Source organism: Gossypium arboreum, chromosome 4, assembly GCF_025698485.1.
Source record: "Gossypium arboreum isolate Shixiya-1 chromosome 4, ASM2569848v2, whole genome shotgun sequence".
NCBI classification, from domain to species: Eukaryota; Viridiplantae; Streptophyta; class Magnoliopsida; order Malvales; family Malvaceae; genus Gossypium; species Gossypium arboreum.
In genome coordinates, this window is record NC_069073.1 from 17451841 (window position 1) to 17471461 (window position 19621).

Genomic DNA, 19621 nt, shown 5'->3' on the forward strand with positions numbered 1-19621 from the left:
GTCGTGTTCAAGGATAAATAAATTTGTGCCTTCTGAGCATTGACACTAAGGTCTATGAAAAACCCTCAATTGTTTCAAAATACTATGTACTACTTCTACTTGCTTAAGATATCTTTAGAGAAAAGGAAAAGGTTAATAACAAAAAATAAGTGAGACATTAGAAGTTTATTTCGAGCAAAAAAGAATAGTTTCCATCTATTACACTTAACAGCTTCATTGACACTCTCTCCTAGTCTTTCAATTCCAACAAAAAATACGTAAGTACATAACGGGTCTTATTGCCTAATACCTCACATTGACTTGAATTCTTCAGTCAAAGTTCCATATTACAAATTTTATATGAATTCTAATAAGATGCAATGCATTATAACCTTGTTGGTATTTTAACAAAAATATGAAACACAGAAAATGTGAAAGAAAGATATATTGGAAGCACATTATATAATTTATTATATTATTCAGATTATATAGGCAAAAAAAAAAGAAAAAAGAAAAAGAAACCTGTTAAACTTACTTGAAATCATGCCACAAACATTTAACTAACTTCTAAAATCATGTCACAAACACTTAACTTACTCCTAAAATCATGTCACAAACACTTAACTTACTCCTAAAATCATGTGAAAAAAAAATCCCTAAAGACTTGGTTTACAAACATATTACTAAGCAAGTCTAAGGCACATTTTCAACACTTCTTATTGCCTTAGTAATTGCAAAAGCCTAATTTATTGTTTAAAACTTTAAATCTAACTTTTGGAAAAGCCTTGGTTAACATATCTGCTATTTGATCTTCAGTCTTGCAAAAAAGATACTTGATTTCACCAATCCTCTATTCTTCCAAATGATATGCATCAATCCTATTGTATCGAGCCCTAAAAGTTTGTTTAAAACTATATGAGGCCTTGTTTAACATGAAAACTTTCTCCTCTTGTCCCTTAACATGGAATGCCTCGAGCTACTTTTCTCTCATTGCTTCAATCCGTTTATCATCCTTCTCAGCTTCTTTAAACTCAATAGACTCAAATACATCAACATTGCACCTTTCATCAATTTTAGATAAAGATCTTGTGTCACGAACTGGAACATCATCTATGTTGTCATCAAAGAACTAAGGAGTTTGTAGCAATTGCTTCGTTGTTGGTTTCTCCTTCGATTTAGAGCAAAACTTTTTGATTTTATTTTTACTTTGAATACATCTCTTCCTTTTGAGTATTTGATCAAACACCATTTATCTTCAAATATGACCTTGAAATCTTTTTCAATCAATTGCCCAACACTAAAAGGATTTTGGTCAATGTTAGGCACATATAGAGCATATGTTATGTGTTTCAAACCTGTTAAACTTTCAATAACCATTGTTCATTTTCCCTTAACTAGAATAAACTCACCATTTCCAACTTTTATTTTGGAAATGATAGTTTTATCAAGTTCTTTAAAAATTCTTGCATCATTGGTCATGTGATTTGTGCAATCACTATCGATTAACCAGGAATCACTAGAGAAACATGTAGCCGCAAAAAGGAACTCATCTTTTTGTTACTCAATAGATGCATTTGCCTCTTCATGTTGTTGAGACTTACAGATCCGCTCTATGAGCCCAATACTGCAGCATTTTCTACATTTTATATCAGGCATCCACCAACGCTTCTTTGGCAAGTGATTTGTCTTCTTACAGTGTGGACATGGAGGATATGTCTCACTGTTGTTATTGTTGTTGGTCTTATCTTTAATTTCTTGTTTTTGCCTCCCAAATTTTCAATCTTTGCCCGAAAAACACCCTTTACTAATGCTTCTTGTCTCATCTTTCTCATTTGTTCTGGAGCCTGCAATGCATTAGCTAATTCTACCAAGGACATACTTGACAAATCTTTATATTCTTCTAATGAAAAAATTTTAGACTCATATTTTTCAGGCAAAGTGACAATAACTTTTTGCATTATTCGATCATTAAAAAAATCCTTACCCAACAATCTGACCTTGTTTATTATTCCCTCCAACTTGTCAAAATAGTCTTTAATGGTTTATGTCTCCTTCATTTTCAGCATTTCAAACTCTATGATCAAATTGAGCACCTACATATTTTTTTTTCATTGCCTTGGTATTCTTTCTTAAGGTAGTCCCAAATTTCTTTTGCTGACCCTAAATTCATGATTCTTGTAAATATTTTTCTTGAAACGATAGAGAAAAGACATGTTTTATCTTTGGATTTCCTTATCTTATTCTCTTTGTGAGTCTTTAGTTAATTCATTATTGGATTTACTGGCAATGATGGAACACAACTAGCAGACCTAAGCTCTCAGCTGACATTATAAGAGCTCATAGAGTTAAGTTCGCAGCTCCAACACAACTAGTAGACCTACACTCTCAGCTGATCTCATAAAGGTTTTTTGGTTTAAGATTGCAACCTCTAAAGCAGTTAGTAGACCTACACTCCTAGCTGACATTATAAGAACTCGTAGAGTTAACTCGCAGCTCCACTACAACTAGCGGACCTACGCTCCCAGCTGACATTATAAAAGCTCACAGAGTTAAGCTTGCAGCTCCAACACAGCTAGTGGACCTACACTCCCAGCTGATGACATAAAGGGTTACCGATTTAAGATCGTAACCTCCAAAGCAGCCAGCGGACCTACACTCCTAGCTGATATTATAAAAGCTCACAGAGTTAAGCTCGCAACTTTAACACAGCTAATGAAACTATGGTCTTGAGTGATACTTAAGGCTTAATTGGTTTAAGATCATAACTTAATTTCCTTTGAATTTGCTGATTAAAATTCACAACTCAAAATGTTTAAGAACATTTGAGTCAAAGTTGATAATAAGTCATCTAAAACAGAGACATAGAATCACACTAAGTCAATTAAAGGTTTTTGAGAATATATTTGAAAATTTGTTTAAGTTCAAATATTTAGTTTAAGCAAATTTTTTATGCAAAAAGATGAGATAAGTTTACAAAAGGTTATGATGTCATAACAATAATAAGCAAATTTGAAAATTTTCAAAGTTTAATTTTTCATTTAAAAATGAGAAAATTAATATAAAGTTACAAATAATTAAAGCGTATTATTAGCCCATTCATGGTCACTGGGATCTCATCTCGTCATTCTCTTCCAACAACTTCGTTGTTGTTATTACCATCAGCAGGAGCAATATTGGCCTCAGTGGGGTCCTCTTGGCTTCATTATTGTCAACAGGAGCAGTGTTGGTTTCATCTGGGTTTTCATCCAAGTAAAAGTCTTTTGAGTTCCTCCATTTGGATGCAAACTCATCTAGGTAGCTCCTGAAGGGAAGCAAACAAAGAAACTCAGCTAGTTCATATTTACATCACAGAGGGCATCGAGGTCACTCTTATAAGCATCAAAAGGGTCACCCACAACTTGGGTGTGCAGAAGTGTGTTCGACTTGAGCACCTGAGCAAGGTTACCCAAGTTCTCTAGAGTCTCTCTTTTGAATTTTTCTAAGGCCTCTATATGTTTTTGCTTTGACCTCGCCATAGCATCTTTATGTTCTTCAACAATTATATTCATAGTAGCTTTGTGCTCTTTAGCCGTTTCTTCATATTATCATCCAAGACCTCTTTCTTTTCTTTTCAACTGCAACCTATTGAGAAAACTCATCGATTTTGACCTCAACAGCCCGGTGACTAGTGAGCTCTAGATTTTGCCCATAAAACTCCTCATTTTCCTTCCTCATATTGAGGTATAGCTCACGAGTTCTCTCTAACTCCCTTTTAGTTTTCTCAAGCTCGCTCTAACTGGCCTCAGCTCTATCAACATTTTCACTAAAGCCTAAGCTAACCATAGTAGCCTTAACTAGCAGAACTTGAAAGGATGAGGTAAGCTTCGACAGTAGAGGCTTTTTTACACCACTTGATGACTTAGCGATACATATATGCCTTTTTGCAATATCTGGTAAAGAAGCCTTCCACTTCTCCACCACTTTGCTGAGATTACAAGGGTATCTTGCGTGCTCAGATGTTCAGGCCACAGGAATAGTTCACCATCCTTTCCAGATAAGGTTTCCTCAATAGAGGTAAAAAAGAAGGAATACAATGAGCAGAAGGAGGAAAGTTACCATGAGCACCAATCAGAGAACTTGCATAAACTATTGATGGTGAGCTTGCTAAAGGAGAAGTAAGAGTAGCGATTATCATAGCAGAAGGCCCAACATGATCTGCTCTCTTTTTACAATAATACTCTAGTTTTCCACTATCCGCCTCCTCTTCACTGCTAATAACCACATTCATGGCCCCATATCAGTTCTGTGCTTCTTGCACATATCCCTCAGAGAAGTTTGCAGGTCTATAACTTTGTAAATTTCACAAGACAGACTAGTAGTTTCCTCTAAGTCGCTTCCAGAATCGCGAGCTATGCCTGCACTACCAATAATTTCAAGGTTAGCGGGAGCAGTTATCAAATTAATAGTGCACCGCTTTTTTCATGTGATGAGACCATTGAGATCCAAAGGCGAAGTCTCATTTTGCAGAAACTGTAAAAGAAGTTCCTAGGTTCATCTTTATATCCTATCAATATCAGACCCAGGTCATCTTTGGCCTCATAGGGCCATGTTTGTCTTTCAAATTGCACACCAACTGCCTCAGCCACTTCCCTGCTATCACCCCACCTCCACCCATTGGGGCTAAAGTCCTCTAAACAATACTGAAACACATTTCTCGCAGTTATAAAACCCTCTAGAACCAGGGAACTACCAGTGCAGAGCCTTTCAAGTTGGGCTGAACCATTCTCTGTCATAATGCTCCACTTAAACAAGCACATGTCCCTACTTGATATAGACCACTCGGTTGGAAAACCAAACCCGTCAGTGAACCTACATTTCACCTTAATGTATTTCCCCTGATTCAATCAAAGATTAAAACACTAGTTGGCGACAATGGTCTCGACCTTTTCACCATGAGTGAAAAAGTAGAAGCCCATGAATTCCTTCGGTTATAAGCCTTCAATAGATATAAACGTTGAAAAATCGTGATCAGTGGCACTTTGTGCGTCGACAACAAACGATGAAATAAGCCATCGTGTTCCATCAAGAAAACCCAAAAAGTTTACTGGGAGTGATCATGTACTCTTTGAGAAGATGACAGAAGAACGACTTCAGAGGAAAATGAAATCCAGCCTCCAGAACATGGAGGGGGAGTAAAAAACTACTATCACTAGTGTTACTCAGCCTATATAGCCCTTTAGGAATGGAGAAGTTATAAGCGAAGTTGGCCAAAGTTCAAGTCATCTCCTTTTTTGTGGTGCAGACGTAAAAATTAGCTTTTACGAAGACTCTGGATGCACTCTTTATCAGTGGATAGCTGGGAATTATCCGACCATCAATTCCTCTTATTCTTGAGATAGTTTTAATAATAATAAAAAAAGAGAAGAAAGCTAAAAGCTAAGACGAAGAAGTAAACAAGATTTACCTTGAAGGAAAGCCTCAATCAAGTTTGGTTGTAGAAAGTGTTAAGTTTGTGAGTTTTAAGGCTTCTAAAAATAGCCCTTTTAAATAGTTTCTCTCTCCCGTATTTTGATGGTTTAAATAATCGAGGAACACCAACGATCAGATGCAGATAGACATGATCCACTCGTACACGTGGTGAAATTAACGTCATGCTTCAGTGGTCGCAGCGTATTCAACAAGTTGTATAAATGCGAAGTGATGGCTCTAAGAAGCACCACTTTATAACTCTTCTTAAACCCAATAGGGGGACTAGATTGTTACGTATTTATGATCACCAATCCAAAACCCAGGTATAGTCCGGATCACCTACCCACGACCCGATGGTGCCTTACGAGTTGGATGCATGCAGGCTTCGTAGCGAGGATTCGCTAGAAGGGCTCGCAAGGGTAGTTCACGTGCGGGGTTGCGAAGCATAGTGAGCAAACTAGAGCAGTACAGGTGTCCAGCATGCATAGAGCCTACCAAGAACGTTAATTCCATAAACAGTAACCTTGTGTATAAATATTTGATTGTCCCATTCAATGAGACACGACGAAAAGACACTCAACAACTTGTATGGCCCAACATACTATAATTGTTACAATAGAATTTTTTAATAATTTAAATTGATTTTAATTATTAAAAATATTTTATTTAATTTTAATTATAAAATATATTAATATTAATATAAAATTAATATATTTTATTTGTGGTAGGTATGGTCTAGTGAAATAGAATTTAGACAAGGACAAAAGGAAATTTAAGATTATCATAAAACTCTTTATAAATTAGAAATTATAGTTTTAATTATTCATCTCACTCTTATCTTTCCTTTCCTAATTCATTTGATAAATACATAGTTGATAATCTCACTTTTCTTTTTCATATCTCAGCTTTGTTGGTGAATTGATGGTTTCTTGGTTCAAGAACCAACCACCTAACCTACATATTTTCCCTTTAAAAAAATCAAAACAAGACAATAAATGCAACATAATAAAACTAAATGAATGTGTAAAATGTAAATGTAATTGTAATATGAAAAAACACGAAGATGAAAAGATATAAATGACGAGATTGCTTTACAAAATGAAAAAATGTGGGCCTCTTGGCTTTTTACAAATTTTCATAATAAATGAATAAATGTTTGGGGATAAAGAGTAGGGTCATTGGAATGTGATGTGTAGGTTTTTATATTAAAACTTTATGTCGAAAGTAGAAAGTTAGCGGGGGATTTTATGACATGTTGCACCTTTTAGATTTGGGGTGGCAACACTAACTTCTTTTTAGTTATCAAATTTGGAGACAAATTGACAATCACCTATGTCAGCTTATGAGTCATCTAAGATGTGACCTTCCAATTTTAACAACAAACTTTGACTATTTTTTTCCTTATTGACTTGTAAAAATATTTTATTTTTATTTATTTTTATTATTTTTAATCTTTAAATTTATATTTTTATCAAATCACTTAAAAATAGATAAAAATTTAACAAATGTTTGTTAATTTTACTGTCACATGCATGTCATATTAACAATTAATTTTTAAAATTTTAAAAAATTAAAAAAATTGGATTAAAAGTTAATTTATTCTCATTTGAGTTTTATATTATATACCTAATATGAGCCTATCGTAAACAAGACTTGAGTTAGTAAGTTTTAAAGAAAAATTGGGTTGCAACCCAACCCAACCTAACCCAATCCTAATCATAATTACATGTATTCTAAATTTAAGAAAATAAAATTTGAATTTACTTTTCTAGATAAATAATAATTATTTTAAACCCACACTATGCATGGGATACTCATTTCAATAAAAGAATTTATATTTGACATGAACAAATTTAACATATCTTTCATTTTTTTATATTAGATAATCTTGTTAGCAAAGTGGTCCTTAAATTATTTCCTGGTTTTATATTGATACTTAAAGGTTTTTATTATTATTATTTAAAGTGATAAATAAATTATCAATTTAGCCCTAGTTAACTAGAAAAGGAACCATTCAATACAAACATGATATGTGACACATTTTTATTGAAGGTTGTATACTTTATGAGGTAAAATGGGATAAAATAAAATTTAAATATTATTTCTGACAAAAAAAGTTTTTAGCACCAATTTAGAAATTGAAGTATAGTTTATGGGTTAATTTGCTAGTGAAACCTTTTAGATAATACCTATAACACCATATTCTCTACAAAACGTGTATTTTAAATATTAAATATTAATTACTGAGATGCAAATTTATTTGTAATATATATTTGAAAATCTCACTTTTTTTAGAATGTCTACATTTAATTAATTTATCATTATGTACATATATGATAAAAATTGTAATAGTTATACCAAACTACAAACTTTTTACTTTATACGTGTTAAAAATATTCTTTGTTGCTCAAATATCAAAAGTTTTATATAGTAATAAAGCAAAAAAAGGGGAAACAAGTTGATGCAGAATTCCAAAATCTATTTATGAAAACTTTGGGTTTGAGCTGATTAAGTTCAGATCTGTATTAAGCTAAGTCAGAATTGAATAACAAAAGCAAGGAAGAGAAGGATGGATCTTATGATTAATTGAGTTTTTTATAACTTGATTAGCCCACTCCAAATCTGTTTATCATCACAAGTTAGCCTTGAATTAAAAACAAAAGAGGGCGAAACAAGATGGATTGGGCTTGATGGAGGATTTAGCCAAGATGAAAAGAGGGGATCGCCGAATAGAATTTAAGCTGCAGCTGAAATGTTTGAATTACAAGATATAATATATATATATATATATATATAGACACACACACATAAGATAAATAAAGAAAAGTCAGATTCATAAGCAATAGATAAGTAACAAAGAAATTTGGGAACAAAATTGAAAGATGAGTGGAAAGTTGGTGATGAGGTCTTCCACCTTGGTTGAAGTTATTTAGGACTCTTGGAAATTTTTTATTTGAAGCTACCCTCTCGGTATATTGAATGTGCGTATTCTCCCCATTTTTGGTAAGTTATCATTCACTTGTGCTTATTACAACCCTAAAATACTTGTCTTATTATTACGAAGTTTCAAGAACTTGTTACAACCCAAATATTGGAGATGATTGATTAAGGAAGTTAACGGGATGCAAACAACCATTGTTAAGAAGGCAATTCACATTGAGAGTGGTGCGGAGAGTTATTGTTTAAAGAGAAATATGGGTAATCGGGTAGACTTTGGGCAAACTAAGGTGGCGACTGTCAATCCAGGGTGTAATTAGACTTGACTTAAAAGGACTAGTTTGGGGAGCTACTAGATATGATGCTAAATGTGATGAATTGATGAGTGCCCAATATCTTCATTGGATCGTATGGTCCCAAGAAGATGGTGCTTGGTCAAGGGCGTTGATAACCTATAAAAGTAACATATTTTAATCTCATTCTTAATGCGATTTTGGATGATTAATTATGCAAATTAGTGAATTTGATGCTCTTAATCCTTTAAATTCATATTTCTATACTTAGAAGAGCATTTGGTATGGAAATGAGAGAAAAACGAGCCAAAACCAAACAAAAATAGCTATTTTCAGGATCCACACGGTCTGGACAAGCTCACACGAGCTGGCCACATGCCCATATGCCAGGTCGTGTCGATTTCACACCCTACTTCCCAAATATGCAGAAAAACCAAATTTTTAGGGTTTCTGAGTATTCTAAAATCTATAAATACTCACTAGAAGAAGACATAAGGGAACAATCAAAGAAGATCGAAGAAAACACTCAAAAACACTGATTGTTATGTCTCGTGATAAGTTTTAAATTTATAATTGAACATTCTTGAAAACTAACTATTATCACTACAAAGGCAAGCGCACCTTATCGAACAGTAGTATAGCTTATGGCAAGACTGGGATGTCGAACCCAAAGGAACTAAAAGTACTAGTATTAACTATCTTTTTATTATCTAACCTAAAAATAAAGGGGTTTGTTTTATCTAAACTAATTACTAAACTAAGAATGCACAGAAAGTAAATTGGGGAAATAACTTTTGTCAAAACTAAATGATTTGGACAATACCCAAGGAAAAATCCACCTAGACTTCACTTGTTATTTGACTCTGAATCAGATGATTTATTCACTTGACTTGATCCGTAGAAATCCCTAAGTTATATTATTATCTCTCTCGAGACTAACAACGTCTAACCCTAGGTTGATTAATTGAAATCTCTTTCCAATTAAAACACCTAGTGTTGCATTAACTCGATCTATGGATTCCTTTATTAGGTTTCACCCTAATTCGGCAAAATTATGTCACCCTATGTCTAGGTGTGCAATCAACTCCGCTTAATTATGCTAGATCTACTCTTAGATTGAGACTTTTGCTCATCTGAATAAGCACATCAATACTTTAATCAATATCCTGGAATACTAAAGCAAGAATCAAGAACTCATAATTAAGAACAAGTCAAATATTTATCATATAATTAAGAAAATAATAACAAAATCAATCTTAGGTTTCATTCCCCTTATGTATTTAGGGGATTTAGTTCATAAGTGTAAAAAAAAACATCTTAGAAGAATAATGATAACAAAACATAAAGAAAACCCAAAAATTCCTGAAGGAAATTGAAGGGAGATCTTCAGTCTTGAAGGATAATCCAGCTTCTAAGATGGATCAATCGGCTTTCTTCGAGTAATTCCTTGCCTCCTACTCCATGTCCCACTTCTGGGTACCTCCTAAGGTGTTTATATAGGTTTTAGAATGCTTCAAAGCCCTCAAGAGTGGCCTTTTCCGAATAGGACTAGACTTGGGCTCAACAGGGACACGCCCGTGTACAAGTGCTTCAACCCGAGATTGAGTCTGTTGAATAGACATGGCCGTGTGGTCTACCTGTGTAAGGAAGTCCAGGCCATGATAGAGTATGCTAACACTACACGGGCATGTGGTATACCAGTGTAGGGAAGTCCAAGCCGTGTTGATTTCCCACGTTGGCCCATTTTCTCCGTTTTCGGCCCGTTTCTCGCTCTTTTTACTCTTCTATGCTCACTTAAGTTTGTAACATGAAATTAAAGGATTGGGAGCATCGAATTCACCAAATCTAAGGATAATTCATCCAAAAATATGCTAAGCATGGGATAAAAATATGTATAAATTATGTTTTATCAGACACCATCGACATCAACTCAGAAGAAGATCTCCATTAAGATTAAAGATCTCCTTTAAACTTCTTTCGAAGTTTTCTTGAATTTCTTTATATCTTGTGGTTTTTTTGAATTTGAGATGTTTTCATTTAGGATTATGAACTAATACTATTGTTCGATAGGTGTGCTTGCCTTTGTAGTATTTATAGTTAGTTTAGTGACCATTAAGTTTTTGGCACCGTTGCCGGGGACTAAAATATTAGGAACACTTTATTTTTATTAATAATTTAACCATTTTTATTTCTATTATATTTTTGTTTTTAGTTTAATTTTTGCATTCTAATTTTTCTTTTCTTTTATTTGTTTCTGGCAGGTTCTTTCAGTTAATTATTAGAAGAAACCTGTTGAGGCCATTGTTATTTAATAGTGAAATTGAAAGTACTACTCGCAGAAACCGTAGAGAAGTAAGGCAAACTTAGCAAAATATAGTAGATGAACAAAAAGACATTATTATTATTGAGGAGATGGGTGATAATCAGAATAATTAGCTACCTCCTGCAGATGCTGCAAATCCTACAAATCCAGATCCTATTCCTTGTACTATGTACGATTACGATTATGCCGAACCCACTCTAACTGGAGCTGAATCGAGTATTATGAGACCCACCATTGCTACAAATAATTTTGAATTGAAGTCGAGCACTATTCAGATTATTCAATAGTTTGTTCAATTCGATAGTTTGCAAGACAAAGATCCAAATACTCATTTGGCCAATTTCTTGGAAATTTGCGATACTTTCAAGATTAATGACGTCACTGATGACGTCATTCACTTACGGTTATTCCCTTTCTCGTTGAGGAACAAAGCTAAACAGTGGTTGAGCTCTTTACCTCAAGATTCCATTACCATATGGGTTCAAATGACTGAGAAGTTCCTACTAAAGTACTTCCCATTGGCTAAGATAGCTAAGTTGAGGAATTATATCACCTCCTTCATACAGATCGATTTAGAAGCTCTATATGATGCATGGGAGAGGTATAAGGACTTATTGAGACGGTGCCATCACCACGGGTTACCTTCATAGTTACAAGTTCAAACCTTCTACAATGGTTTCAACAAGGCAATTAATTAATGCAGTGGCCAATGGAACTCTGAATAATAAAACACTCGAAGCGCCTTATGAATTTATAGAAGATATGACACTGAATAATTATCAGTGGCAAATCATCAGGATGAAGCCAAAGAAAGCAGCCAGTGTTTTCAACTTAGATGCAATCACCACGTTATCAAATCAGGTAGAACTTCTGAATAAGAAAATTGATGATTTATATGTTTCTACGCAGGTACATCCAGTGATGCATTGCGATACAAATGGAGAAGGAATGAATAATCCAAAATTTATACCCTTTACTTCTAGCACAGAGAATGAACAAATCAATTATATGGGTAATAATTTTAGGCCTCAAAATAACTCTTATAGCAAAAATTATAATACAGGTTGGAGGAATCATCCAATTTCTTTTGGGGTGGTCAAGGAAATCAAAGAGCACAACCCCCTTCAAGCTTCCAACAACCACCTTACCAACAAAATAAGAATCATAACCTTAAGGAGATGTTGACGAAGTTTATCTCAGTGTCAGAAACGTGTTTTCAAAACACTAAGGCAACACTAAAGAATCAGCAAATGTCTATTCAAGGACTTGAGAATCAAATAAGTCAACTTGCTAAGTTAATCTTAGAAAGACCACAAGATAGTTTGCCTAGCAATATCAAAACTAACCCAAGGGAGTAGCTTCATGCAATAACTGTGTGAGATGAAGAAGGGTTAGTTGAATCTGAACAAGAATCGATGTAAGAAATTATGGTAAATAACGATAAGGTTGAGGTACGCCAGAAATAGCAAAAACCGGTTGTTAAGGAATATAAACCTCGAGTGTTATATCCTAATAAGACAAAAAGAGACCACACGAACAAACAATTTGATAATTTTCTTAAACTCAAGATATTACATATTAACTTACCGTTTGTTGAAACTCGTTCGCAGATGCCCAATTATGTCAAATTTTTAAAGGAGCTTTAGGCAAAGAAAAAAAAAGTTAAATGATTCGTCGACTGTGGAGCTAAATGCAGTTTGCTTGACCATATTGCAAAATAAACTACCCAACAAACTGAAAGATCCAAGGAGTTTTACTATTCCTTGTTTAATTGGTAGTTTGAATATTGATAATGCTTTGGCTAATTTAGGGGGTAGTATTAATGTCATGCCCTATAAATTGTTTAAACAACTAGGTCTTGGGAAACCCAAAGAAACTAGGATGAGTATTCAATTAGTGGATAGAACCATTTGATATCCTAGGGGTGTTATTGAGAATGTGCTTGATAAAATAGATAAATTCATATTCCCTATTGACTTTGTTGTTTTAGACATGGATGAGGACAGTGAGGTACCTTTAATTTTAGGATGAACTTTTTTAGCCACTACTAGAACCATAATTGATGTTGGTATGAGTGAGTTAGTACTTCGTGTAGGTGACGAATCGATTACTCTTTAAGCTCGTGATTCTGTTAGAACATCTAGTGATCAAGATGATTTCAAACGAGAGATCAAAAAGCCACGTTTCAATTAATGCAATAGAAACAAAATGACTTATGAAGAACAAATGTTACAAATCGATGAACTAGATGAATGGTGAACACATGTTAAGGAGAAACCAAGATAGCATGATGAAGAGCCAAAGCGACGCCATGATGAGCACGTGATGAGAACAAACCAATTTATGGTTGGAGACAAAGTACAGTTGGAAAAAATGGATCCACGAATCTCACTTTCGGAGCTCGAGTCAAATGGATCAACCCTATGCACGGTACTGAATGTTTTTCCCTACGGTACAGTCGAGGTAACTCATTCTGAATTTGGTACATTTAAGGTTAGTAGTGCTTGACTTAAAACTTATTTTGATAATAGAATTGATAGCGAGAAAGAGGAGTCTCGGCCCCACGAACCATAGTGATCGTGCAAATACAAGGTAAATCGAGCTTAGACTTTAAATAAGCACTTCTCAAGAGGCAACTCGAATGTTTAACTTTTGCATATTCTTTTAATTCCATTGCATGCTAATTTAAAATATAAAAAAAAAGTGTTTTTTTGACCTACGTGACCTGGACACACGGGCTTGTGAAGCAGTTGGCCTAGACACATGGGTGTGTCCCAGGCCATGTGCTTAAAAGAGCATTCGACAGTGAGTTACACGGTCTGGAAACATGGCCGTGACACATGGGCGTGTCCTTAGCCGTGTGCCCGTGTGTATCCTGGGACTTAATTTTTCAAAAATTTGAAGGTTACACGGCCTAAAATGATCAACATAGCCTGGAGACACAGCTGTGTGGTACACACGGGCGTGTCCTTAACCGTGTGAGTCTTGGAGCTAATTTTTTTCAAGTTTAATTTTAAAAAAAGTTCCATGGGCAAGAGATACGGTCGTGTGTGAGACATAGTTGGGCCACACAGACATGTGGGATCCTACACGGGCATGAGAGAAGCAAAGGAAATCACACACGGCCCGGACACACAAGCGTGTTAGAGGCCGTATGAAGACTGGGCTTAATTTTTAATTGCACACAGGCTAAAAACACCTTACATGGCCGTGTGCCCCAAACCCTAAAATTTATTCGTCAAATTGTCTTTTTCTTCTTCCCCAAACAAGCACCCCTTTCCCTCCTGACACTCACCTCCTCTCCTTTCTCCCCATAGTCAACCAACCTCGCCCCTTCCCACGCGCGACCCCCCGTCGTAACTCCGGCCACCGTCTTTCGTCGGTCTTCCCATTTTATCCTTTTCTTAGTTTTATTTTATTTTATTTTATTATTTGTTATATTATTTATTTTATTTTACTAATCTATTTTCTTTATTTATTTATTATTATTGTTTTTATTATTCTTATACTTAGATTTTAAATTTATTTTAATATTTTCGCTATTTCTATTATTTTTAATATTGTTTTTTTACTATTATGCTTACAATTACCTTTAATTTTATTGGTATCATTGAGTTTATTTCTTTTCTTTTTCATTTTATTTTTATTTTTGTTTTTGTTTTTAGTTGCCTTTTTTTTTAATTTCCTTAGACTTATTTTATTTACTATCTTTTGAACTATGTTTTTATTTTTATTGTTATGGTTTTTCTAATTGAGGTGTAACCTCTTAATCTTTTCATTATTTGTGTTTATTTTCTTCTTAATTTACACAGAATCATGCACTTCACTTTCAATTGCCTACAATTCCACTTTTCACCATTTTGGCTATTTCATGTAATATTCAAGGCAGTTTCAATTTTCTCCCTCTCATATGATATTCTGCATACATTGTGATTATATTTGTTTGTACTTTGAGGACAATGTACATCTTAAGTGTGGGAAGGTTATTTATATGACTATTAGAAAATCCCTAAATTATTCTTATGCTTAAGTAATTTTCTCATACTTCCATTAGAAAGAATTTTTGTCAATTTGAGATTTTTTTGTTGATGTGTTTTGGATTAATTTGTAGATATTTGTGCATTGGTTGATTTAAACTTTAAGACATAAAAGAATCAAGCATGAGAAGTTTATTTTCAGAATTAAAATTTCAGGTTGTTCCCTGAATTAAGATATTATCTTGAAGCTTTAAATTTGCAAGTTTGACATAAAAAACCATGATTTTTTGTGAGATTTTAAGCCTTTAAAGCATACATTTTTCTTGCTCATTTTATTATTGGTTATGAGTGTGTCAACCTGATTTGTTAATCTAGAACTTACTTCGATTATGCATGTCGAGACCACACATTTGATTTGATTTATTGAGAAGACAAAGGCACCTAGGTTTTAACCCACTTATCCCATAAGAAGCCTACCTTCACAATTAACCCTTAGTGAACGCCGTCGAGCTTAACACACCATTTCTTGATTTACCAATTTATGTTAATCCATAACTCAGTTTTTGTTCGTTGAAACTTTTTCATGTTTTACTGACTATCTTTTTTGTCGAGATTTGATTTGGTTAGTTGCTTAACTATACTTTTCTGTTTGATTTGTTGAACTATTTCTAATTTTTCTAGATAAAAAAAAGAAAAATAAAAAGAAAATAAAAAAATATATATCTTGATTATTATTTAGTTCTAAGTTGATTGAGCTTGAACAGTTAAATTCATATTTTGAGAAGAATCTCGTTTTTATTCTTGAATAGTTCTCGATTAATGTAATTGTTTTTAATTTAGCACTTGTTTTTTTTTCTAGTTTTGTAATTTATCAATTCGATCTCGATTATAACCAACTTTTTTGGCCTTTCTCCACACTCTTAACCTAAGCCTCTTAAAGACCTTTTGATTTGTGTATCATATAATTTTATAGTGGTAGAGATTTAGTTTTCATGCAAGCCTATGATAATAACTTTTCTTATTTGACTATTGAGTGCTTATTCTTGAACTTTAAACACCTTGAGTGATTTGAGTGAATCTTTAGTGAGGATGTCGATTCTTGTCAATTTTGAATTAAAGGTAATTACTTAGATAAGGGGAAATACCTATGCTTTCGTGCTTTAAAAATTTTCGACTTGGATTGTTTGAATCTTTAGTGCTCTTTTAGTTGAATTGTCAATGTATGATTATTTGCGAATTATTTTGAAACATTATTAATGAGAATTATAAGTTGAGAAAGATTAATTTTAATGAGAGTTGAGGATTTTGCTTGAGGATAAGCAAACACTTAAGTGTGGGGATATTTAATAAACTATAGAAGTAACATATTTTAATCTCATTCTTAATGCATTTTTGGATGATTAATTATGCAAATTAGTGAATTTGATGCTCCTAATCCTTTAAATTAATGTTTTTATACTTAAGAGAGCATTTGAGAGCGAAAGAAGAGAAAAACGAGCAAAAATCGGACAAAAACAGTTGTTTTCAGGATCCACACGAGCTGGGCATTTCCACACGGGCTGAACACACGCCCGTGTGAGCCACCCAGGCTGCCCACACGCCTATGTGCCAGGGCATGTCGATTTCGCACCCTACTTCCCAAATACGCAGAAAAACCCAATTTTTAGGGTTTCTGAGCATTCTAAAATCTATATATACCCATTAGAAGAATACATAAGGGAACAATAAAAAAAGATCGAAGAAAACACTTGAAGGCACAATTGGAATCAACTCGAAAGCGGATCTCCATTAAGATTTAAGATCTCCTTTAAACTTCTTTCGAAGCTTTCTTAAATTTCTTTATGTTCTGAATTTGAGATGTTTTCATTCAAGATTATCAACTAATCCCCTAGATACCTAAGGGATATGAAACCTATGATAAATCCTATTATTTAATTTCTGTTTTACGCGATAAATACTTGATTCTTGTTCTCAATTATGTATGCCTATTTCTTGTTTTAATATTTTCGGGATATTAATTCATGTTTAATGTGCTTAATTTAGTGAAGCAAAAGGCCTTGTTTAAGAGTAGATCTAGCATAATTGAGTGGAGTTTCATGCAATCCTAGAAATAGGACGACATAAATCTACTGGATTAGAGTCAAATCTAATAGGGGAATCCATAAATCGAGTTAACGCGACGATAGGTGTTTTAATTAAAAAGAGATTTCAATTAATCAACCTAGAGTCAGTTTTTCTTACTCTCAAAAGATATATTAACATAATTTAGGAATTTCTATGGATCAAGACACAAGTGAATAAATCGTTTAATTCAGATTCATAATAAAATGTGAAGTCTAGGTGGATTTTTTACTGGGTATTGTCTATCTCATTGGTTAATATTCGATTATTTCCTCGATTCATTCTCTGTTGCGTTCTTAGATAAATTAGTTTAGTAATTTTAGATTAAAACACAATCGCTCCAATTTGTTAGCTAAATAATAAGAAGACAGTAATTACTACTAAGTTTAGTCCTCGTGGATACGATATTCTCTACTCACCATAGTTATCCTATTGTTCGATAGGTGCAATTGCCTTTGTCGTATTTATAGTTAATTTAGTGACCATCAGGTGTAAAACAGGTTTTAAAGGAAAATGGAAGGTTACACGTTTTGTGAGGTCGATGCATCCTGGGTTGTATCATCATGATCCAATCCAACTTGTCTAAACTAGATCTTATGAGTTTGGCCTTTATACTAGTGGCCCTTTCATACCTTACCTGGGGATACATATGAAGGTATAACAATTCCCCCTATAGGTGAAAAGTAAGCTATAAAGTGACATTGCCTGAGGCGTTGTGTGTTTTGGCTGGAGAGGTGTGTTTGTTTGTTGAAATGATATCAGTTGGAAGTGTTAACATTGCCTCCTCGATTGTTGCAGCTGTTGTGTTATTTTGAACAAGTGGTAGCTCATGATAAGTGCATTTGGGAAGGAATCGTTTCTTCCAATCATCTTTTCTTCTTGCTGTTTCAATTCATTTTCTCACCCAATCTTCTAAATAAAGTGCTTTTTACACTAGATAGAACATTCTTACTTGCATGTTTCTTCTATTGTCCTTTTGTTCATTTGTCCTTTTTTTTTTCATTTCAAACAGATGATGACTTTTTGATCTGAGAAGTTGTGGTCAAAGGTAAAGAGTTAGAATGCAGTAGAATGAAGAAGGATATGGTTGCCATGTTGTGAATGTGGCATCTTTAGTTAATCCATTATAGGTATGAGTGATAGAGGGCAACAAAATGCATTCAAGTTGTTCGACTTTAGAAAGAAAGCTTCGAATCTTTCTTGAAAAGAAAAAAACCGAACAAAATTAGAAAATCAAAGAAACAAAAATAAGATAACTAAAATAAGACATTTAAGATCAAAGAATAAATATTCAAAATAATAAATAAATAAATAAATAAACGATAGAAAAAAGTGGAAGTTCGGTCAAATAAATTGATGGATATGATGAATAGACGGATAAGTATCCAATTGAATCTTTGAGATATAAACCCCAACAAATGCAATTAATGAATCTAATAAACCCTTCAAGAAATAATCATTGAAAAATTGAAGGATGATGGCAAATTGAAGGATGAAGAACGAATTCCCGCGACTTCTTGAAGAAAATCGACAAGAAACTTGCTTTTAAAAATCACAAGAAAGCAATCTTGCACAAAAAAAAAAAATAGGTCCTAGAGTTCAAAATTTTATTAATAAAAAACAATTGAGTATCGAATGAACAATGAGGAGACCTTTAACTAAATTCAAATAAAAATCTCAAGTACAATGAAAATCTATTTAATCTGAATAAGAAAGTTTAGTTCTAACAAGAAGTAATTTTAATAAAACTAAATTTTCTTGTTGACTAAGAAACATAAAGCTGTTAAACAATTTTAAATACTTAAAAGTATCCTAAAATTCAAAATAATAAAACCTAATATATACAATATTGAGCTCATATATAATAAACATTAACCCTAAAAATCAAACTCAATATGATTTAAACTTGAATTAAAGTCCGAAACTCATAATTTTCCGTAATAATCTCATCCAAAATTTCTGCTTGCACAATCTTCATTAAAACAGTCATAACTTGACTCACAAACTCAAAATCAAGTAATTCAAAGTGAGTTTTGAAGCTAAGATATATATCTTCAAACACTACACAAACATATCAACCCAGAAATGTCTGGATCCGATCTAAAAAATCATCTGAATTCGACTAATTTTTCCAACTTGAAAATTGGTAGCTTCGATGAATGAAATTTAATAAATTTCACCCCATTTATGCATGTATGAATGAGTAAACCATTCCGTTGGATGCCTGTAAACTCGAAATTATATAGGATTTCTCTAGTAATTTTTACTACCTTTTTACTTAAAAATAATATTAATCTTGAGTATTTGTTAATTAACTAAGAAAATTTTGCTTAAATGTTAATAATGGACATGAATTTATAAAGTATGCGAATTTGTGCTTTTTTATATGATTTTGTACATAAAATTAAAGTATTTCATATTATTTATTAATATGTTTAATTTACTTATACGGTGAGACTATAGAGTTGAATTTATTATAATGTTGCAAGGACATGAGCTATTATTCTCTTGTGTTGGACGTCAAGATCAAGCTTAATGGGTCA

The 19621-nt window shown here is 33.3% G+C and overlaps 1 non-coding gene across 1 annotated transcript; it reads right to left on the reverse strand.

The window, feature by feature from the left end:
• Positions 1–11513: 11513 nt before the first annotated feature.
• Positions 11514–11620, reverse strand: LOC128291929 (small nucleolar RNA R71). The gene has a single exon (XR_008281913.1). It is a non-coding gene; the product is annotated as a small nucleolar RNA R71 (small nucleolar RNA).
• Between the last annotated feature and the right edge of the window lie 8001 nt (positions 11621–19621).